The sequence below is a fragment of the Misgurnus anguillicaudatus genome, chromosome 21, assembly GCF_027580225.2.
Source record: "Misgurnus anguillicaudatus chromosome 21, ASM2758022v2, whole genome shotgun sequence".
Lineage (NCBI taxonomy): Eukaryota > Metazoa > Chordata > Actinopteri > Cypriniformes > Cobitidae > Misgurnus > Misgurnus anguillicaudatus.
In genome coordinates, this window is record NC_073357.2 from 1,618,879 (window position 1) to 1,630,903 (window position 12,025).

Genomic DNA, 12,025 nt, shown 5'->3' on the forward strand with positions numbered 1-12,025 from the left:
AGTGAAATCAGAATGAGTTTTAATATCTTAATTATAGGATTAAGTTTGTCTATTTCATTAACATGTTGAAACATGATGCAAATGATGCAAAATTGTGTCAAATAAATGCATGTACTTATTTGTAATATTTTTAATTTTGTAAATTAAAATATTTAAATCCTAAAATAATTGTAATGTCTTTATTATTCACGAATGTCACATTCTGTTTGCAGGCTACTGTGTACTTATCATCTAGTCATTATCTTAAAATTGATACCTTTGCCTGGTGAAAGAAAACTGTCACAGATCAATAAAAAAAGATGCATTCTGTACAAGAAAAACACATCAATTATTATAAAAATAAAAGCAAGCAACTGATAGATCCAACTATGGATCTATGACTTGCAGATCTTATAGATTTAATTAAAGTACAGTTTCACTAGATTTCTCTCTCTCCATAACAAAATCACTAAATCTTTACATAAATATCAACCACGAGATGGCAGATACGGAGATGAAGGGAAAGACAGCAGGCAGGAGATGAAGTGTTGTTAAATAAAATAAAAAATAATTTATTAAATAATCTCCGTTTCAGTGCTCAGTTTAGCTGCTTCGATTGTCTGACTGACCTCATCTGACTAGAAACAGATTCAATAGATATTATTATAGCATGCAAGGTAGTTGTTATAAAACGTTGTCTCATGATGTTATTATGAGCCTTGAGATAAAGACCACTGGAGACTATACAGCATCACCAGTAGATTAAACAACATTAAGAAAGTAATGAAGAACAGAATAAACTAAATATAATATAAACTTAAATATATGTAGTAAAGAATAATTAAAATAAGAGAAAGTAAATGATTAAATGATAAAATAAATGAACGAATATATAATACAAATTAGTAAGAGTTTGCAAGTAAATAAATATATATTATTAAATTAATAAAAAATGAAATAAATGTGAAATACATGTGTTTTTCTCAGATCTATCACAACAAATACATGTTTTTGAGTTGCATTTCCTTCTCCAAAGACAGTCTGTTAATTTAGTAACTGCCCTTAACACATGGACCTGTGAATAAAACAATAAGACCGTATGAATCATAAATACACTTTTATTTCATGTACGGTGGACTTTAAAAGGTTTTTTATTGTTGTGTTGTGTAAAACTTACCACCCAGCTAAGTCTCCGGTTTGATCTTCTGAGGGAGTATTGACCAGTTCAATGTGAAAACAGAGAATCCTTTAGAAGTCAAAGCGGTCTTCAGCTAAAATAAAAACATTACTGTTAAAATATATACACACACACACTATACTGAATCAGTGTAACTGTGAGACTCATGTGATTCCTCCAGCAACCACAGGATGTCACATACATGCATATGTGTATGTATATTATGTTTTCTTAGGCATTATACTCCAATTTATTCCTTTGGTATTTAAAGGCGGGGTGCATGATCTCTGAAACAAACACGCCCTAAACAAAACCTAAGCAAGCAAACATGCCCCTACCCCAATAGAATCTGGATCTTCTTTTGATAGACCCGCCCCACACATATGCAACCCAAGCCACGATGCCAGTTAGTAGACACACCCCTTACTGCTGATTGGCTACAAGTGTGTTTTGGTACTCGACCCGACCCCCTTTTCCAAAGCGTTTTCAAAAATCATGCACCCCCCGACTTTATTTTATGGAGGAGTTTGCTTTTAAATCGCTCTCTCTGAACTTTGACGTCATCCGGCTGTCGGTTCTTGCAGCGCCGCATGAAGTCGAACAAGCCTTATGTCTTTTATTTTGAGGGGTCACATGACAGGAAATGGGAACTTAGTATAAAATGAGGCAGCAGAGCACCATGCGGTTAGCTTTAGCACAACCAAACGACTGTGGGAGTTTTCCCTTATTAGACTTGCCATTCCAGTCGCATTTAAAGTACTTTTGGTTTTATATTTCTGGATTGAATAGACAGCAGTGGACACTTTCCACAATTGGACTTTTAATACATTTGGACTTTTTGGTTGTTTTAGGTTTATTGTTTATGAATTCTCAGTCTGAGTTTTATTGTGTTATTCAAGTTCAATGTGGTGATTGTACATACATTAATTTAATTAATTTCACTCGTTTGTCTCACTCATTAAAATCTGCCCCATCTTAATTTTATGTAACTAAGCTGATAAGGCTGATGGTTACAATTGTGTGTCTATATTGTCAAAATATTGTGTTGGAAGAAATTAAGCTTTGACACTCTGAATTACCTGAACCAATTGCTTTGCAAAACGACTTACTTTTTTAAAACATTCAAAACACGCTGGTGACACCTGCTGGTCCAAAAAGTGTAAAGCAACAAACATAATGAGACCATTAACAAACAATTGCAAATATCTTCACAACTGTGTAATGCAGTAGTCTTCAACATGGTGCACACAGTCTGTGTGTTGCCCGCCAAAGCACATTATATTAATAGCCTAAATTGTAATATTTGAAGAGTTTGGTTCCAAAACGCAATAAATCCATTTTGACAAATTTCGGTAAAAACGTGTTTTCTATACCAAGAAAGTGATAAGATGAAAACCACTATTTTCTGTTACAAACTTTCCCATAGCATCTTTAGGTTATAAAAACATAAAAAAATTAAATCCATAACTTCATTTTCAAAGATTTATTATAAAAACGAATTATTTTTCCACAAAATGCATAAATCCATGACAGTTTTGTTTCAAAATGCTAGAAATCTATTAATTCAATGTACAAATGTGCATTCATCTTTGCCATTTTATATTCATTTAGTTGAACAGTTGTACACACTGATAAAAAATAAACATTAATGTCATTAATCAAAACACTTACTTTGTCATATTAAGATCACTGTCATTGCAGCGGTTATACTTGATGTCGTTGCTTAGCATTTTTCACAGCGATCAGCTGTAAAATGTTTTGGTCCTGCTCGATTTTCGTTGACTTTGAGTAAAGTAATGTAAAGTTTTTCATAAGATCCTCTGGGGTCAATGTGTTAGCATGAGAAACTTGATGCTGTCGGGAGATAAGCATCAGTCTCCCGAGTGCTTCGCGTAAATTATTAGATGTTGATGACAATCTTTCCCATCACAGAAAACCATCACAGGTTTATCAATGCCATTAAAGTATAATTTTGTTTTGTTTGTTGATCACAAAGTACAAAGCAGATGAGGAAAACTAGGATTCCGTGTACTCAGCGCGCCGCCATTGTTTGTTTACATTGCGTGAATGGTGCGCTGTAATTTCTGGAGAGGATTTATTGCGTTTTGTAATAAAGGAGGAGTGGCGTTTATCGCATTTTGGGAAAAAAGGGAGAAAAGATGACAGAATAACACGGCGTATATTGGATTTTGCGTAAAATTAATTATTTACTTTTAAACACTGAACTGATATAATACTGATTTTGGCAGTAACTCATTTTTTTTAAAAATGGCGTTTATCACGTTTTGGAACCAAACGCTTCATTTATTTCTAACATATTTTTATATTAGCTTGGCTTATTTTGTGCAAGTTAGAATTTAAAACAATGATAAAACATATAAACAAGTAAAAAAATTAAAACAACAACTAAAACAAAAACGTTTTGAGTAGATTATATCATAAAAGTAGCCTTCAGGATTGTGGATTTGCCTCACAAAAAGGTTGAAGTGTAATGTATTCAATATAATTTACAAATTGATAAATACAATTAAATATGAGTGTTATTGTGGTATTTTAGATGTTGATCACATAGCATACATGTCACAACATTGTTTTCCAAATTCTCAAAAAGTTATCAAAGCAATCAACTTTGGTCTTTTAATTCCACTCAATTTTACAGTGATCTTCAAATGTTAAAATAATCCACTTTATCCACCAATGTAATAATCCCACAACATCTGGCCTTGGCTTGTTTGAATTAAAACCTGTCAACTGGAGTTGTGTCCCCTGCTGTTTTAAATTATTAAAAATATCTGAATAAAATGAAAAAAATACAGCCTTTGAGTTTGGATGCATCCACTATTTCAAAAGCACCCTTACTAATAAATATTTTGTAAACAAGTCAATATTATAAAATCTCTGAAGCTGGTTAGAGTTGAGTTGCACAAAAATTGTCTGTTACTTTTATTTTTTAGGTGATTTTTTTCAATGCACGTTTGCTTTTGAAATCTTATGAGAAATAAGAACTTTCTCAGAAATACAATACAAATAAAAGCTGCAAGCAGCGATGGAAGGGCCCTCGCACGTATGTGCACCGCCACCTGATGGCCTTTAAATTAAATAAAATTTCTATGAGCAGTAAATCACAGTGTAAAATCTGACATTTCCTGCTGCCAGCAGGTGGCGCTAAGACTGTCTCTGAATATTGCCATGTTGATGTGTTCAGGTCAAGACACTTCTCAAACATGTGAATCGTTGGTCAGATTAGACATTGTAAGCATGAGGTAAAACAACTTCCTGTTTTATGGCAAAAAGCAGAAATTGGGCAGACCGCCACGGACACACCCTCCAACGAAAAGTCAAGATCTTCGCAATTTAGCATCGCAAAGTCCTTTAGATGACACAGACCAAATATGGTTTTAATCTAATAAAATCTGTAGGAGAAGTTTGTTAAAGTACGAAGCCCAGAAATGACAAAATTAATCTCCATTGATTCTCCACACCCACCCAACAGTTGGTGGGGGTAATGCACCATGCTGGATGCCAACCGCCAATAAAAACTAAAGAAGAAGGGCAAAATTTGAACTCAAGCTACAGAGAAAATTCAAAATGGCTGACTTCCTGTGGGGTTTAGAGCTTGGCTCCAAGAGACTTTTTTGTAGATCTTGAGGTGATGACCCTATCAAATTTCTTATCGGTACGTTTTTCGTAGCGGGAGGGTTGTTCTTTTGAAATTTCGCAGGTGGCGTTATCGAGTCATTTCTACATGCCCACTTCTGACGCCTATACCACATGTACATTTTCGTCACTTCTGACGCGTGTGCAAAGTTTCATGAGTTTTTAAGAAGTTTAGGCCCTCAAAATGCGATTCAGTTCGGAGAAGAAGAAGAAACTGAGCAAAGCCATTCTGGCCTGCTCCTCGGTGCTCTGGCCCTAAATATACTTTTTCCTAAAGTTACGTTTCTTAAGAATGTTTTGTGAATCCCACCCCAGAACTGTATTGTACTACATCTGCTTTGTTATCACTTAAACCTTTTGTAGATAACCTTAAAGCTAACAAACATTTAACTGAGGTAGTTTTAACATTTTAATTGTTTGCAGATAAATACTGTACATAATGAGAGGAGTGAATGTTTGTGTTAGTCCTGATAACATATGAATCCACTCTTAAAAATAAAAGTCAAATGTTCTTTAAAGAAACATTTCTTTTATCATTTTTTTAAATCTGAAGAGCCTTTTTCACCTTAAAGAATCTTTTGTGAAACAGAAAGGTGAACCATTTAGACAGAAAAGTTCTTCTATGGCATCGTGAAACACCTTTATTGTTAAGAATGTCGATGTCCTTTCAAAGGTCTGTTAAAATGTCTTTCTTACCTCATTAAGAACGTTGTTCCTCTCTGCTGGATCTGACATATCTAGACTGGAGTTAAATTTGATCCTTATAAAACCTTTTATGACTGGAAAACACAAACAATCACAGACAAAATGGATTACATAAAGTTTCAAGAGGATCTCACTCAGATGTCAACACTTCTGTACAGTAGAATTTCACCTAAACATCTGAAATACTAAAACAGACTCTCTTAAAGGAACACGCCCAGATTTTGGGAATTTAGCTTATTCACCGTATCCCCCCAGAGTTAGATAAGTCTATACATACTAGTGGTGTCAACAATAATCGATTCGGCAATGCATCGCAATGCGCGCATGCACGATTCAGCACCGATGCAGCAAAGTGCCATAATCGATTATGTCACTGTTTATTTTCTGGCCTCGAGTGGACAATAAAGTTGTGAAGTTTCAATTACTTCCGGGGGCATAACATCAACAATCAAGATGGCTGAGGCGGAGAGAGATGACCGTGATAGACTTGTAAATAAAAATGCACATTTCGGATTCTATGAAGTTAATGGGAAACTAGACAAGACTTAAGCCGTGTGTAAAATTCTCATCTCAGGTATATCATTGTCATTGTCTTAAAGCTGCTAAGCTTCCGTTTTTGTTGAGAATATTTGCACTTGACTTTACTACTTGATTGATTAAAAATTTGCCTTGTTGTGTACAGTAGAATTCATCTATGCAGCGTAGAATCGAATTGAATCGTTACCTGGTGAATCGTAATTGAATCGAATTGTGAGGGCAGTGCCAATGCACACCCCTAAAACATACCTTTCTCATCTCCGTACGTGCTGTAACTCTGTCTGACGCAGCCCCCGCTAGCAGAGAATATAGTTCCCAGTATGTATACTGTTAAACGATCGCTGTGTCTCATATCACCTTGTTATTTGTACACGGTGTGACTATACAAATCTAAGCTAAGCTAACATGGAGATGAGAAAGGTATGTATGGACTTATCTAACTCATGGGGATACGGTGAATAAGCTAAATTCCCCAAATCTGGGCGTGTTCCTTTAACATCTTTCATTCATTCAGCTCTTTATTTTCATGATCTAACTTTACCAAAATCCCCAGTGTAAAAAAAACACTGCTTAGTGTAAGTGTATATAATCCACACTCAGATATTTAAGCTTGACATCATGTTTACCTTTAAAGGTGATTATACAAAATTACCTTTAACTGCAAACACCTTTACATCACACATAGTGAGAACTCTTGAACTTCCAGGTAAAAAGACATTCACATATCGTCCCTTTATGTCACCACAGGAAACAGATACAGCCTCACCCAATGCCACATCATACAGCACACCACATCTGAGGAGAAAAAAAAACTCTTATTATCCACAGTTTTATGTTCAGGAGCATTTTAAAGGGACACTCCACTTTTTTAAAATATGCTCATTTTCCAGCTCCCTAGAGTTAAACATTTGATTAAATTCTTACCATTTTGAAATCCATTCAGCCGATCTCCAGGGCCGGCGCCACCACTTCCAGCATAGCTCAGCATAATCCATTGAATCTGATCAGACCATTAGCATCGCACTTAAAAATAACTTAATTTTTCTTTTTTTAAAACTTCTGTAGTGACATCGTGTACTAAGACCAAGGGAAAATAAAAAGTTGCGTTTTTTTAGACCAATATGGCTAGGAACTATACTCTCTTGTCACTCACAATGATATTACGCAGCACGCGAAAATTTCCCCCTTGGTTACTTTCAATAGCAGGGACTATTTTCGGGCACTGCATAATGTCATTTTTGAGCGCCGTGCTAATGGCCTAATCAGATTCAGAACAAATGGGGGCTTGTTAATTTATTTTAAGAGGCACATGGTGTGCGTAGGTAAACCGTTCGTGCGTGTTTAGCTTTAGACAGGTAAGTCAATACGGCTCATAAATGATTTGTTATGCTCCCCAGATAGGTTGTAGTTTTTTTTGTGTGTGTATTCCTGGGTTTAAAGCACAGCCATGGTTGTAGGTCTGGACTGATTTTTCAGCTCTGCCACAGTGGTATTACAGTAGTTGCTTAAAGAGGCTCATCTCTTGGAAAAACACAGATGAGTTAGGGTTAAGTTTGTTGAGCTTGTGGAATGTTTAAGGGGAGATTTGGTTATGAGCCGGATTGTATCTTATTGTGTCTAATGTTTGGTAGTGACATAGTGTCTCATTTATCAGTAACTGAATTCGTTTGGAGGTTGAGAAAAATGACTTTGTTAGAGGATTTTGTTAATTCCCCGTTCGAAGAAACAATTGTGGGGGATTGTAGAAAGTTATAAATGGGTGGGTATCGATAAACATTTACGAAAAGACGAATTGAGAGCAGTGATAAGAAATGATGACTGATTGTGGTGTGATAACTGAGGTGCCAGACATGGCTGGTGTAGGATCACAAAAATTTGATGTTGTGATGAGTAAACTATCATTTGAAAAGCGGAAAGAATGTTAGAATGGCAGCAAGCTCATGAAAAGGAAATAAGTATAAACAGGCTACGGAGTGCAAAAGATAACTTATGGAAAATTTAAGTTATGTTGAAAAAACTTAGGGCCGATGATTTGATAAGGAAACGCAAATTTGAGAACGAAAAACTAAAGCATGCACAAAGATTTGAGTTCGATCGACAAACCCAAAATCATCAGTTACAAATAGAACGATTAAAGCTAATGGCTGATGGGAAAATATCAGCAGATGGTTTTGGAAGTTGTGATCATTCCGGAGAATCAGTAAGTAATTTGAATTTGCTACCAAAATATTATGAAAACGATCATGAAGATTTTTTTTATTATTTGAAAGTGTGGCTGGTGAATGAGATTGGCCTAGTACTGATCAGACATATGCTTCAGTCAGTAGAGCTCAAGAAGCTTATACTGCGCTTTCTGTATAGGATCGTAAAGATTTTTTGAAAGTAAGAGCTGCAGTTCTTAAAGCTTTTGAATTAGTCCCCGAAGCGTATTGATTGCGTTTCTGATTTTGGCGGCGCTGCAGTTTGATAAACCTTTTTAAAATCCAGGTGGATGCGAGTCAAGTCGGGGCAGGTGGGGTTCTTCGATCACCCAGTTAGTTACTTTTCCCGTAAATGTAACAATTATCAATATTACTCATTAATTGAAAAGAAAACACTTGCTCTAAAATGGTCTCTGCAATATTTCGATGTGTACGTAGGGGGCGGAGCTCAAATTGTAAGTAAATTGCTTTATTTATCATTTTGTTAAATAAAACTTATCTTTTTCCTACTTGCCCACCTGTTTGCCTCTCGTTAATGTTGCAACTACGAGCCGATTGTAACAGTTGGGTTTGGGGGTAGGATTAGGATGAGAACAATGAGATGTTGGCCATAGCTGTATCCCTTCTAGCCACAACCCACACGAGCAGTGTGGCCGCCATATTTCACCATAGCAGCGGTGTCAGACAGATGTTAAAAACTCAACACATTAATAAACAAAAAAATATTTTAAAATTCTTAGTGGACAAGGACACTTCACCCAGGGTTTGAACCTAAGGTGCCAGCATGCTAATCAAGAACATTATCAGGTGAGCTACAATCTGTTGTCTGAATCATTGACGAGGCTGTTTCACATCAACACGTGCAAGAGGTGGCCACTAGGTGTCACTGTGTAGGTAGTTTCAGATTGATGTTTCGAAGCTTAAATACTGAGCAGAGGACTGAGTAATCATAGCCACTTGAATAAAGAACAAGAAAAACAGGAGACAGGTAAAAAAATACTAATTATAAGACCTGAAAAAAAGTCACAATGGGAGCCTCTAGTGGCCAACACAAATTCATAATCCTGACATGGTGATGGACGGTTTTGTTAGATAAGACCCTTATACCTCGGTTGGGATCGTTTAGAGTCCTTTGAAGCTGCATTGAAACTGTAAACTGTTGGGGTCCACCATATGGAGAAAAATCCTAGAATGTTTTCCTCAAAAAACTTAATTTTCTCTCAACTGACGAAAGAAAGACAAACATCTTGGAAGACATGGGGGTGAGTAAATTATCAGGATTGTTTTTACTTCCTTTACGAGGTACTGACAGGAGTGTTGCCAGAATATTTCGTTTTATCACGATCATTGGCAATCATTTTCTGAAGACGTCAGCTTATTAGCTTGGGCAGGGCATCCTCTTACCCCGGCCCTGCCAACTGTCAGTCTACGCCAGTGTTCTTCCCATCTAACCCTTGAGAGCCGGTGCCCTGCAGAGTTTAGCTCCAACCTTGATCAAACACACCTAACTGTGATTTTCTAGTGATCATGAAGACATTGATTACCTTGCTCAGGTGTGTTTGATCAAGGTTGGAGTTAAACTCTGCAGGGCACCGGCTCTCAAGGATTAGATGGGAAGAACACCGGTCTACGGGGAGTTTCGATGAATTTTCTATATCCAATCAATCCACAGTGTAAAACACAAGCCACACCCACTATTCCCTTGTGTGATATTTGGTTTCACTTGGAAATACAATACAGTACAACCCAATACAGAAATCGATAATTTTAGGTGAATTAACCCTTTAATCCTTCATGGTGCAACACACTCTTTATCCTTCATCTTTAACCTTATATAAATACACTGTTACAGTAACCTGGTATTATTGTTGCCGTTGTTCACCAAAGAGTTTCCAATATGAATTTCCGCTCCGTCGATTCGACCCACACAGCAGTCTGCTCTGTTGGTGACGACAACTCTGGAGATGTAGTAAGAATCCAGAAGATCCACTCTCCACCAGGGGTTTTTAGCATTACTTGTGCTCGTAGTGCTGTAGGTTGCGAGTGAAGTGTCAATTGCCTTTGATGCATTAAAAGTATCATATGTGGATGACTGTACGGCCTGTCCTCTTAAGGCCAGATTCTCTAGAATGAGTTTAAGAAAATAGAGAAGCTTATTTCACACACTAATTTATATAAATTACCATAAATTTACCAGAATGACTTTCCCAGTAACTACAAAAATTTGCTGTTCACACACACAACCATTTTCCATTTTTTTACCAGTAAAATATCATTCACACATCAGTACCACAATACTGGTAAACTCGCAGGAGTTTCCTCAAAACAGCATTCGGCAAGATTGATGTTGTGTTGTAAACAAAGGTTTTTGAGCAAACAACATTGCATTCAGACTGAACTGTAGGGGAAATAGTTGCAACACGGCCCAGAACAGCAGTAATGTTTACACATAAAATCTGGATTATATTCTGTTTTTTACATGTACGTGAATGTACTCGCATTGTCGAACGAACATCCTTGCATAGCGTAGTTTATTTGATTTGTCCGTGTACGCAGATGTTCAAAATGCAATGCTACATACTACATTCTCCTGTACACACATGCAACCTATGTGTACAAAGTACACACGGTTACAAAAATCCGGCAGTGCGCATACAGTCACGCATACTATTCTACTGCCAAAATTTGCTTCACACAAACTGTACGAGGACCCTCGCGTATGCGTAAAAACAGGACTTTACTTCTAGCTTCAGTCTTCCCAGAGAGTGTGCTAAGGACGTGGGCAACTCGGGTAATATGTTGTAAATTCTTTGTGGTAAAGAGATGTAGGCGATAACTTCAGGTTTGCTCGACTTGAAGCAGCATGCGTGTTGTTAGAAACGTCTGTAAACAGGGCGTTCTGGCACCTAAAGGGCTTGTTATAATTTTAGTTATGTTTTATTCTGAAGACTCTTCCATGAAGACCATTTTTGTGCAGGTGTTACTACACAGTTGAGCAGTGCACCACAACTCCAGAGTCTGACCAATCTTTTGGAGGTCTTTTGCAGTCAAAACAGGGATTCTGACTTGCTTTTCTAGCAGTCTATGAGCAATTTTCTCTGATAGTTTTCTTGGTCTTCCAGACCTTATCTTGACCTCCACTCTTTCTGGTAACTGCCATCATTTCTTAATAACAATCTGAACTGAGAAAATCTGTACCTGAAAATGCTTTGCAATCTTCTTACAGCCTTTCACTTTTTTGTCGGCGTCAATCATTTTCAGAGTGCCAGACAACTGCTTAGAGGAACCTATGGATGCTGATTGTTGGAGGATCCTGGGTATTTATAAAGCTTTGAAATTTGCATCACCTGGCCTTTCCTAACAATGACTGTGCCAACAAGCCATGGCCCTAACAGGCTAATTAAGGTCTGATACTTTGGTCAAAGTTATCTGAGAGCTCAGGTCTCATGGGGTTCCCATTCTTTTGCAGGGTGCTGCTTTTCCTTTTTTTACTCTAAAATCCCAGAAAACTTAAAACAATACACTAATATTGCTTAAAATATTTCAAAAGAGTGTTTCATGTTTAACTGTATGTCTTTTGGAGATCATTTCATCTTTCACTCACTTAACTGTTCACATGAACAAATGTTTTTACCAGGGGTGCCCACTGGTATTTTTGCACGCCACTGTATTTGACAAGACCAGATGTGGTGGAGGTAAATGGACAGCTCCTATTGTGGCAGCTTGTGTTTATCACAATTTCAACTTGACCTATATTAGTTTTCATAAT

At 36.8% G+C, this 12,025-nt stretch overlaps 1 long non-coding RNA gene across 1 annotated transcript; it reads right to left on the reverse strand.

The window, feature by feature from the left end:
* Positions 1-282: 282 nt before the first annotated feature.
* Positions 283-11,749, reverse strand: LOC129414649 (uncharacterized). The gene is made up of 6 exons (XR_008634489.2): positions 11,455-11,749; positions 10,113-10,380; positions 6,708-6,850; positions 5,510-5,592; positions 1,157-1,250; positions 283-1,054 (listed from the first exon to the last, which is right to left on the reverse strand). It is a non-coding gene; the product is annotated as an uncharacterized lncRNA (long non-coding RNA).
* Between the last annotated feature and the right edge of the window lie 276 nt (positions 11,750-12,025).